Raw genomic sequence first — 12,012 nt, forward strand, 5'->3', positions numbered from 1 at the left:
TCTATCTTACGCCAATTCCATACCAACCGCCACTCTGGAGAGGGGTGATCTGGTCGACAGCATGGCAGCAGTTCAAGGCTGATCAGATAGTGATCTGACCAGCTGTAAGGTCTACACTCTGTTGATATCGTAGATGAGGAAGTAGTCCAAATAAGGTCTAAGATATGGCCTTTCTCCTGAGTGGGGGTGTCCACAACTTGTTTCAGCCCTATCATGGTCATGTCGTCCCCGAACCCTCTAGCCACACGATCTCTTGGTATTGAATCTCAATTGTAATTGAAATACCCTAAAACAAGGATCTTTTGGTATTTCGTACAAAGATCACTGACGACTTCATGGAACAAGTCATTAAACAATGGGGTAGACCGCGGAGGACGGTATACCACCACTACTATGAGGCAGGATTAATTCAGCCCGAGCTTAATCCCTAAGACCTCAGCCCCATCAAGGCTCTCATCTACTACCTTCTCAGTGGTCAATGCTCTTCCGCAAAACACTGCGACCCACCCCCTCTCTCATTCCCCTGTCGGTTATAAGTCACAACGTCATACTCCTGGGGGTGGAAGGCCACTATGTCAGGGCCAGAAGACTAAGAGTCTTAAAGCGTGTGTGCTTAAAGTAAGCTGTGTTAGTAAGATCTTTGCAGGGTATTACTAGTTGAGAAGATGCCAGGCACTCTGGAAATATTCTGGCAAATTCCCAGGTACCCATCCCAGTTACCTCAAACAGTCTAATTGTAAAAGCCGCTTAGAAATTACTCCCTGATGATGGAAGTGCAACTATTCCCCCCCCCCCCATGGTATCGAATTTGAAGATGCCTTATAGCACATCTTGGATTCTAGTATTCTCATTTAATTTTGTCAACTGCTTTCAACTCTTTTAAAAAAACTCTTGCAAAGGTACAGGGGAATAGACCTACATAGGTAAAGGTAGTTGGCGGAATGATATTCTTATTTAGATTACATCTACCTATTAAGCCTACATGTAATCTATCCTATTTTCTAAACAAGGCTTTAGATTCCACTAAAAGTGCTTCGTAGTTTAGAGATACAATAGTTTCCATATTTATATATGGATCAAGATACAGAGCAAATATTAACAGAGACAAGGGGTATCCTTGTTAGTGCCCATGTAGATGCAAATTTAATTTAATTTATTTAAAGCCATTTGTAAAGCGCCTGGTTACTCAAGAACAGAGTGTCCCCGCGCTGAAAACTGCACAGGCGCTAGAGAAGGGAGAACGGGAGAGCCAACTGAGGGGGAAACGGTTAAGTGCGAGGGAATAAGATAGTCAAATAGACGTAGACCGCATCCCCATACATGTGGTTCGTGCTGTTAAAGAGGAAAATAGTGTTTTATTCCTGTCAAGAAACCCTGGGCCCAAACCTATAGGGTCATAACTGTCAAAAGGTACAGCCAAGACACCCTCTTGAATGCTTTTTCTGCATTCAGCAGGATCATCCTGACAGGACATCCTATTCCCCCACCACGTCTGAAGCGGTCATGGCTAGATTTATATGCAAAATAGTATCCTGTGAAGGAACAGACCCATGTTGCATTGGGTCACCCAGTGAAGTTATGACACCTGCAAGCCAGTTGGATAAGATCCTAGAATCAATTTTAGAGTTGCAATTAATTAGTGAAATAGGGTGATATACCATAGTTGAGCAGACCCTTATTGTTCCTAATGGATATGGATATATAGGTTTCAGCTTAGGATGGTAGTGTTTGTACCGAGAAGGAAGGAGAATTGGCAAGCTCGCAAAATATAGGGGTCAGAATATCTTTAAACTGTTTCTGAAATTCCGCTGCTGCTTTGGCCATTGCTAGCTGTGAGAGGGCCCTATCAATCTCTACCCTGGTTATGTTAGTATCTGGTCTGGCCCTCTGGTCTGTTGTAAGCTGATTAAATATTGTGCCCAATAAATAACTGTTAATCATGTCCTGAGGGATGTATGACGATACATCGCAAACTAAAACAACGCGTGCTTTTACAACGCGATTTTTAGTTCGCATGTACCGTTACAACGCATGTTTTTACAACGGATGGCATTAGTTCACATTTCCTTTGAAATGCATACTAAATGCCTTTACAACGGACCCCATTTTCCCCGCATGTATTTACAAAGCAAACAAACACGACCCTACCCCTATGCACTGTCTGTCCCCTTTGCATGAAACACTACCATACCGGACCTGCTTACACAACCCTAAACACTAATGCCTAAACCAATACCATACACTACAACCCCCTGACACTACCCTAAGCCCTAAAGTCTAAAACACTAGCATACACTACAACCCCCTGACACTACCCTAACCTCTAAAGCCTAAAACACTAGCATACACCACAACCCCCTGACACTACCCTAAGCCCAACACACTAGCATACACTACAACCCCCTGACACTACCCTAAGCCCTAATGTCTAACACACTAGCATACACTACAACCCTGTGAGACTACCCTAAGCCCTAAAGCCTAAAATACTAGCATACACTACAACCCCCTGACACAACCCTCAGCCCTAAAGCCTACATTACTACCACCTGAGACTACCCTAAACAGTAATCCCCCTTACCTCTCTCACCTCGTGGTCGTCTCTGCTCCGGTTTCATGTGTTCCGTTCCCATTCCCAGCGTCCCTGTCTCTGCTCTCGGTTCCAGTGTTGCTGTCTGTGCTCCGACGCCATTACATCACATGCCCCTTGAAAGTGCGTGCGATGTAATGGCCCGTGTAGTAATGTGTACGCGTTGTTACATCGCATGCGTTGTAACGCATGCGACGTAATTGCATGCGCAGTAACAGCCGCGTTGTAATGGCTGTTTCCCTGTCCTGAGTAGCCCGACAGTCCTCCTTATACAAATCGGTATAATATTGATGGAAAACAGATAGTATCTCGGAGCAACTTGTAACAATACTACGATTAGCATCTTTCATTCCTGATATTACATTTTTATTGTTTTTTTCCTTAAGTTAAAAGGCCAGTAAAGTGGCTCATCTACTATTCTTGAAGCATGATATCTTTGTAAGCCTGATCTGCAGCATTGTCATATGTCTAAATATCCCTGAATACTATTGTGGCTGCTGTGGTGCCCATAATACAATGAGTATTCCAGCTCCAGTGTAGTAAGCCAATCCCAGATAAAGTTACATGGCGGAATGTGGCTAATTTCGTCCCTCACCTTGTGGAGGGGATTATGAAGTGGAACGCCATCTATTTGCTCTCAACTAAACGCTACGCATGTAATTTGTGCCACATTTGCCCCATTCTCAAGGTATACCGCTGGTCATCATTTTCACCCCTCTTACCTGCTTGGCTGGCTCTGCCTTGCAGACCTTCAATGGCTTGGCTGTGTGCTGTGGAGCTTTGTGGTCCTCTACTACTCTGGTTGCTGGCCCTTCGCACAGTGAAAAAACAACTGTACGAAATCCTGAGGTCTATAAGAGTATTAAAAAAGTGTGAAAAAACACTCTGGCTGTTTTAGCAAAATAGACAATACTAATGTGAAACAAAACAAGTAAATAGGCCCAACGTAGCTAACCGTGGGCATATCCCTTTATAGGACGAAATCCCTCACTCACCAAAGGTGACATGTTTCATCATTTGGGATTCTCATCCCAGAGCAAAAACCTAATACCTCTGGGGGCTACAACCCCCTCTCTGAGAGGGAGGAGCTCAGGGTTGTTTTGAATATAGTATTGGATGTTCTAAATCCACAAATGAAGAGCTAACAGTATGAGTGAGGGCGCAGCGCAAGCAAAATATTATCAAAACTCTGAGGAAAGTGAAATAAAACTAGCCTCCAGTTCCCTGATTCGTCAACAAGCAATGGAGGGCAGGCGAAGGGCACTACATACTGCCTCAAATTTCCGCACCACTCGCCTGGCTATCAGTTCTAGAACGTCTGAGGGATTGAATACACACACTGATTCAGATGGCAGCGTCGCACTGTTTCCTTCTGCGACCTCAGGACTCAGCAATGATCCTCTAGCCTCAGTAGAGTCTTAGTTATATATGTTATAACCTTGTAGGGCATGCTCAGCATACTATTGTCTTACTGTCCTGTTTGAAATGCTATTTTTCACCGAATGGTAGACTGTCATGAACGTTTTATGCCAGTACGACAGGTGGGGACGACTAAGCAGGCTCCCTGGCCAAGCCCGCTTTTTGGGAGCTTTCATTTGTTGTTTGTTGCTCTTGTGTGGCTATTGATAGTGTTGGTGACCTTCCCCCATAGGCGTTAACATTGGTTAAATGTGAAGCATGTTAGCCTTGTTTTCACGGTTTGGTTGAACAAAGTTTGGGCGTTGGACCGAGTATTGGGACATTGTTGAGTTAGTTGTAACTATGCTGCATGGTCTATGGGTTGTCGGGGGGTGGGTGGGGTTAGGCTCCGGGGAGATTCTTTATTATTTTTGATGATGCCTGCTGTTAATTCTTATACCTTTGTCCTATAGAACCTATGGGGTATGGGGTCTGTGGTTAAGTGACATAGAATAGCTGTGCAATTACATCGCTGTAAAGCACACATAATCTGCTTTCAAGAGACGCATTTGATCCCCTCCGAAACTACACTGGAGATGGCGGGGTCAATTTTAGGCGACTGCATATTTGGCCTTTTCTGGGAGGGCTGCCTTTTGGATTCGGGCGGGTGTCCCCTTTTCCCTTAGTGAGAGCAAAATTGACGATCAGGGCTGGTTTGTCCTCCTGCTGGGAAGGCTGGATGGTGGACAAGTAGTGCTGGGGTCCCTTTATGCCCCAAATACAGATCACAAATCATTCTTTACACGGGCCTCCCGAGCACTTACTGGCTGGTCCCATTTCCCATGGCTCTTGGGCAGGGATTTGAATGCGGTGTTTGACGTATGCCTGGATCGTTCCCATCACCCTTTATTTAATACCGCAGCAAAGGCACAGGCTGTGACCTTAACTCGTTGGGCACAGGGCTAGAATTTATTGGACGTCTGGAGGGCATTGCTCGTGAATATGAGGGAATATTCCTTTTACTCGTACCCCCACAAGCTACACACACGTCTGAATTACTTTCTTTGCTCCCCAGATTTATCCTCTTCTATTAAACATTGTGAATACCTGGGCAAGACTATATCTGACCACAATCCTATAGAGTTGGTATTGACTTGGGGCTGTTCCCCAGCTCCTATTTCAACATGGAGAATGTGGCCTATACAATTGGAAGACCAGGTATACCGGGCTGCACGGACTACAGCTATTGAAACGTATTTTGTGGAGAATGAGGGAACTGCCTCGTCCAGATCTATTGAGTGGGAGGCCTTCAAAGTTACTGTACGTGGGGTTTCCATGGGGACTCTGGCAGGATCACGGAGGGAAACGATCAGGGACATCACTGACCTGGAAGGGGAATTGCAGGCTCTGGAAGTGGCAGCTCAGAGGAGTGCAGACGGCGCTGAGCCACTTCAGTCCGCTAGGATTAAGTACGCTTAGTTGTTGGAGCGCTTACGTTTGATAGATTTTAATCCCTACACACTGCGCACACACTCCAAGGCGTATAGGGCAGGTACTCTAAAGGCGAGACTGATCCAACCTACGGTGAGTCCTACTCCCATTTTAGCTGTAAATACGATCAATACCGCGTTAGTTACATCTCAGAGTGAGATCAATGCTGCGTTTCAGGAATATAATGCTCGTTTGTGTACTGCCCCATGCTTGGATGTCTCGGCTCCCACACTTTCCTTCTTGTCTGAGGTCCAACTTCCCACAGTTTCTGATTCGATCGCTAAGGACTTGGCTACTCCGATTACTATCGCAGATATCCGAGTCGCGATAATGGTGTTGGCCTGTAACAAACCCCCGGGCTCCGTCTGCCTATCTGTGGAGTTTTATTAGACTTTTGCAGATATATTGATCCCGAGGTTATTGCACCTCTATACTTCTTCCTTGGAAGACGGGGTCCTGCCCCCTACTACCAGAGAGGTGATAGTCACGTCCTTATTAAAACCTGATAAAGAACCAACTGATCTTTTATCTTATAGGCCGCTTTCTATTCTAAATACAGAATACAAGATACTCAGTAAGGTTTTAGCGTCGCAGCTCCTTCCACTTCTTCCTCGACTGATCCATACAGATCAATGTGGATTCATACCGTAACACAGTACCTTGCTGAATATCCGCCGACTTCATGCCCTAATGCATGCAACGTCTGACACCTCACCCCTTCGCTGGTTGCTTGTCTTTAGACGTGCGCCAAACCTTTGATACTCTGAGCTGGCTGTATATGTTGGCAGTATTGTCTAAATTTGGCCTGCCCCAGTCCTATTGTGCATGGACTAAATTGTTGTATACTTGTCCTATGGCACGCGCCATAGGACAAGACGGGTAGGACCATCTCCCCCTCTTATACAATATCCTGGAGTACGCGCCAGGGCTGCTCCTTATCCCCCATGCTTTTTGTATTAACCCTTGAACCTCTTGCGCAGTATCTGCGTCAGATTATGACCCCTTATGGCATCCCCTTGCGGGGGTGATACATTCAGTGTCATTATACGTGGATGACATGCTTTTGTATTTTCGAGATATGGATGCTGATAAGCACACGATAGCTGCTGTCTTTTTTGTAGTTTTGGGGAAATTTCTGGCCTGTGTCTTAACACCTCAAAATTGGTCGTCTTCTCCTTCTATAATACTTACGATTCTCCCATCCTGAAATTTGGTCAGATGCAATTTAGGGTTGAGCCTGTCACTTTTAAATATTTGGAATTAATGTCTATAGATCAAACACCAATACCATAGATGGTAATGTAGTGCGCACCATTAATTCGCTGCATTCCCAGATCACCTTTTGGAATACGTTGCCATTGACGGTGGCGGGTCTCTCGGCTGTTATCTTACCCCGCCTCCTTTATTATTTTGTGAACCTACCGGTGGTCCTTCCGGCCTGTCTTTTAAAGCTACTTGACTCACTGTTGTCATCTTTGATATGGGGGACGGTTAGGCACCGGCTAGCACTGGCTAGGATGCAACTACCTAGTGCAGCTGGGGGTGCCTGATTTTAAAACGTATTGTATAGTGGGACAATTACAGTGGATGGCATATTGGTTAGCGGGTAAGACTTTGTTTGAAATTGAGTACTCCCTGGAATTTTTTAAACGTGGAACCCTTCAATCACAGCTCTGTCCGGGTGCACAAAAGCTGCGAGATCCTCCTTATTTGCTGCACGTTGCATTACATTATTGGCAACAGACGAAAAGGCTGGCAAGATTGTCCTTTCCATATGCCCCAAACATGCCGCTCTGTGGACTGCCTACTAGGCGTGGGATACTGTCGATGAATCAACTACGGGAGTGGACACAGGAGGGGGTGGGGACGGTCGGGTATTTATTTCTCGAGGGCCACCTGATGCCGCATGCTGAGTTTGCACGTACTTTTTCCGTGCCTGAAACCTTGTTCCTCACTCATGCTGCAGTTGGGCACTTCGCCCAAACTTATTGGTATGCAGATCAGAAAGAACCCCCAACTTTCCAATTGCTGAAATCAATGCACATCATGGGGCACGGTCGACACTTGGTGCACTGGCTCTATCGTGGCTGAAGGCAACATTTGCATGCTCCATTATTGCATCTTAGGCAGAAATGGGACTTGGTCTTAGGGCGGGAATTGGATGACAGGGAATGGGCTCAAATGTTAGAACACCCCCAGCGAGTCTCCCGGAATTGTTGTCTAAAATCGATTCAATTATTTATATTACATAAAGCATACCTTGCCCCGGCAACAATAAGGAAGATGTATCTTAATGCATCCTCGGGATGTCCGCGGTGCAAGGCGCCTGAAGCTGATTTTTTTCATATAACATGGTATTGTCCGGTGCTGCGGGGGTTTTGGTTGAAGGTTTTTCGGGGATTGGGAGGTATTGACAGAACGCACACCATGGGACACAGTTGAGGCCTGTCTTCTGGGACCTTTCCCCCTCCCTTTGATGGCGAAATTGCTAAGGAGATATGCAGGTTTGGCTTTGATGTTGGCTAAACGCATGATAATCCAGCAATGGAAGTCTACTCAGGCGCCCCGTGCAGGCACTTGGCATGAAGAGGTGGAGAGGTGGACGGTTGTTGAAAGGGAGGCTTTACAGCGTGAAAAGTACAGGGGACTGCAAAAGCAACCGATTTCTCTGGAATGGGCGCACCTAGCGGAACTATTTAAGGCTGCCGAGGGGGATGAGTCAGTAGACTCACAAAATGCTATGCAAGAAGATGGTACAGATGTCTGACTGCTAACGATTTGATGCTTATGCACACTCTACCCTTGAGCCTCCCATTCCTTTCCCTTCTCTCCAGTTCTGCTTCCTTTATCCTTCATTGACTATATCTCCCTCGGGACCTCCCCCCTTCCCCCCCCCCCCCTCCTTGTGCACCCTTCCTTGATAATCTCAGGCCTGACAAACACCGGACATAGGAACAACAGCTGAGTGTATTGTCTCAGTGGCGGCAAATGGGTTACTTGTTTAGTTTGGGTACTGTTCGGGGTGGGATATTTTGGGTGGGGGTTCTAAGTGGTTATAAGGGGTACTACGACTGGTCGATCATACTGGGGCTTCAGCATACGGACAAGATTCATGTTGAATTACTATTTTGAAATGTAACCAAATGCTAGCTATCGACTGTGTACATTTGTGTATTATCTGCAGTACTCAATAAAAATATATTTTTTTTTTTAAAAGGCCCGAGCCGAAGGCGAGGGACTTTATCAAGGCAGCGGGACTTAAAAAGCTGGTATAGCCCTGCTACGAAGGGCTATAAGGCTGTTAGAACATTCTGCCACTAGAGGGCAGAATGTTCTAACAAATAAAACAAAGCCTTCAGGGAGCGCAAGGGGATTGAAATCCCCTCAGGCTTCCTGAAGCCTTTGTTCACAGCCAGAGCTGTGAACAAAGAAACATTGGAATATTGGAGCTCCGGGCTTATACCAGCCATTATAAGCCCTGAGCTACTCCATTGTTTTCAATGGAGCTACCAACATTCCAATGTTCTAATATACAGCTAGGGTTTCCTTCACTGCTTCTGCGTGGGAGTGCTGTCCCGGTTTTCGGCGTCTTTTCCTGCCTTTCAGCCACGCCTCGCGGCCCCCGCTCCGCGGGAGCCGCTCGCAGGCAGAGACTTTGGCTGGGTTGTTTTTCCCGTATCTTCCTCGGACCCACTGAGTGCATAGGAGCACCAACGCCCTCACTGCAACCTGCGTTTCCACCCCAAGACCAGAGGCGGGACTGCGAGGACCAGCCTGCTGAGCGGCGCTGATCGGCCACAGCTGGTCCTCTTCCCGCCCCTTCCACCAGTCAAAAGGGTTGTGGAGTGCTAGCTGCCTGGTTTCCTTCACTGCTTCTGCGTGGGAGTGCTCTCCCGGTTTTCGGCGTCTTTTCCTGCCTTTCAGCCACGCCTCGCGGCCCCCGCTCCGCGGGAGCCGCTCGCAGGCAGAGACTTTGGCTGGGTTGTTTTTCCCGTATCTTCCTCGGACCCACTGAGTGCATAGGAGCACCAACGCCCTCACTGCAACCTGCGTTTCCACCCCAAGACCAGAGGCGGGACTGCGAGGACCAGCCTGCTGAGCGGCGCTGATCGGCCGCAGCTGGTCCTCTTCCCGCCCCTTCCACCAGTCAAAAGGGTTGTGGAGTGCTAGCTGCCTGGTTTCCTTCACTGCTTCTGCGTGGGAGTGCTGTCCCGGTTTTCGGCGTCTTTTCCTGCCTTTCAGCCATGCCTCGCGGCCCCCACTCCGCGGTTGCCGCTCGCAGGCAGAGACTTTGGCTGGGTTGTTTTTCCCGTATCTTCCTCGGACCCACTGAGTGCATAGGAGCACCAACGCCCTCACTGCAACCTGCGTTTCCACCCCAAGACCAGAGGCGGGACTGCGAGGACCAGCCTGCTGAGCGGCGCTGATCGGCCGCAGCTGGTCCTCTTCCCGCCCCTTCCACCAGTCAAAAGGGTTGTGGAGTGCTAGCTGCCTGGTTTCCTTCACTGCTTCTGCATGGGAGTGCTGTCCCGGTTTTCGGCGTCTTTTCCTGCCTTTCAGCCACGCCTCGCGGCCCCCGCTCCGCGGGAGCCGCTCGCAGGCAGAGACTTTGGCTGGGTTGTTTTTCCCGTATCTTCCTCGGACCCACTGAGTGCATAGGAGCATCAACGCCCTCACTGCAACCTGCGTTTCCACCCCAAGACCAGAGGCGGGACTGCGAGGACCAGCCTGCTGAGCGGCGCTGATCGGCCGCAGCTGGTCCTCTTCCCGCCCCTTCCACCTGTCCCTCACCTTGATAACCTTTGACGGACACGCGCACGCGGGACGCGCACGGGGCTAAGGCCGGGGCGAAGACCGGGCAAAGAGCGGGCCGTTTGAGGCCGTTCGAGGACATAGAGGACTGGCCTGGCCCACCCCTCTCGGCCCTTGCTATCTGACTTGTCCCTCTTCTAGCAGTAAGTACATTGTTGGTACCGAAATCTAAGTATATCATGAATACACGGGGCAGCCGCAGTAAAACTGCAATGGGGCTGAGTAAGCCTAGCGGGACATTGGATGACTTCCTTGTAAAGACTAATTCAGCAATCGATGCAGAAATTACCAAATTGCAGAACAGGGTGTCACTTGAGCTTGATGCAGCACGTAGGCTTTCGCAGACCTTTGCCAATTCCAAAAAATCTTCCCTAGGGAAAATTGCGTCCGCTGTATCTCCACATCATGCTTCTTGCCCTCACCCACTGATTATTCATGCCGATGTTCACTCTGTTTCCCTACCTCTTTCCCTTCCATTAGAGCCCGTATCCACCTTATCCACTGTGTCCCCTAAAACCTTTGAGGGAACCGCGCCCACTGGACCTGGAACGACTACTATTCTGCCGGACAGTCCTAACCCCGTCGACCTTTTTACCTCTGTAGTAAAACATAAAAATAAAGATGGTCCAACTTTAAAACAGAAAAATAATACAAGATCTGCCTATGTCCGTAAAAGATCTGCCTATGCCCGCAAAAAAGCAAAAATTGCAAGGCTCCAGTTCTTTAACAAGAGGCGAACATTACCCATCACGGGGGAGACCATACAAGCGTCAAACTTGGATAACCATCTAAAAGGGGGGGACAGGGAACATAGTGACCTTACTCAAGGGCCTTCCTCCACTCATGGTGAGAAATCCGCAGGGGGAGGACAAAGCGAGATAGGGAAGGGCAGTAACAAGGGGGATGACGATGAAGATTTCCTTAAGAAAGTCTGGGTCACATTAAAACAATTATTGACACCTTTGGAACTCAGACTTTCACGCATCGAGAACAACTTACTCGAGATGGATAAGACCCTAGTCTCCCTGGCTACCCTTAGCCTAAAACAACTGGAAACAAGCTATCCCCACATAGCTGAAGGTACTACCCAGGATGATGACGATGGTATCCATCCGGCCCCAGAATCTAACGTTAGTTCCCTTGCCCCTCAAATACTGCCCCCGGTCTTGCCTCTACCCCTACCCCCACCAAAACCAACCCCAATACCTAAACCCCGGTCTAAGTCAAACATTCCTTTACCCTTAATACCAAAACTCCCAATACCAGTGCTAAAAGGCCCTGAGAACCAGACCTTACCCAAACCTATCATTAAGGCTGTCCATAAGCCCAATAAGACTAACATCCCCCCTACTGAGCTATTAACCAACCAGTACTATGGTCGCCAGAACTTTCGTGGGGGCTATATTGATCTCCCTCCTGACGCCGGGCCCTATGTTGCCATTTTGGCTGGTGTACCACCACTCGATCCGCATTCCATGGAGACCCACTGGTCCCTAAGGAATAAGGTGATTCACTGGCTCAACATCAATAGACAGCTTCCCAATTCTGGCAGGACCGGGGTTTTAATGGTAAGGAGAGTGCCATGGGTGGGCCGTACCCATAAATCCATCCCTGGAGACTGCATAGTGGTTTCATTTGCAGACCCCCACACAGCCCAATATATTACTAGATGGGAATCACAGGACACTGACCATTCTATAGTCACCAGACCCCTAACCTTC

The 12,012-nt window shown here is 48.1% G+C and overlaps 1 protein-coding gene across 1 annotated transcript in view; it reads left to right on the forward strand.

Annotated features, from left to right (window-relative positions):
• The window catches only part of PKNOX2 (PBX/knotted 1 homeobox 2), a 3,383,295-nt gene that overhangs the window by 786,711 nt on the left and 2,584,572 nt on the right, over positions 1-12,012 (forward strand). The gene's annotated exons all lie outside the window — the stretch shown is intronic.

Source organism: Lissotriton helveticus, chromosome 3_1 (genome assembly GCF_964261635.1).
Source record: "Lissotriton helveticus chromosome 3_1, aLisHel1.1, whole genome shotgun sequence".
NCBI classification, from domain to species: domain Eukaryota; kingdom Metazoa; phylum Chordata; class Amphibia; order Caudata; family Salamandridae; genus Lissotriton; species Lissotriton helveticus.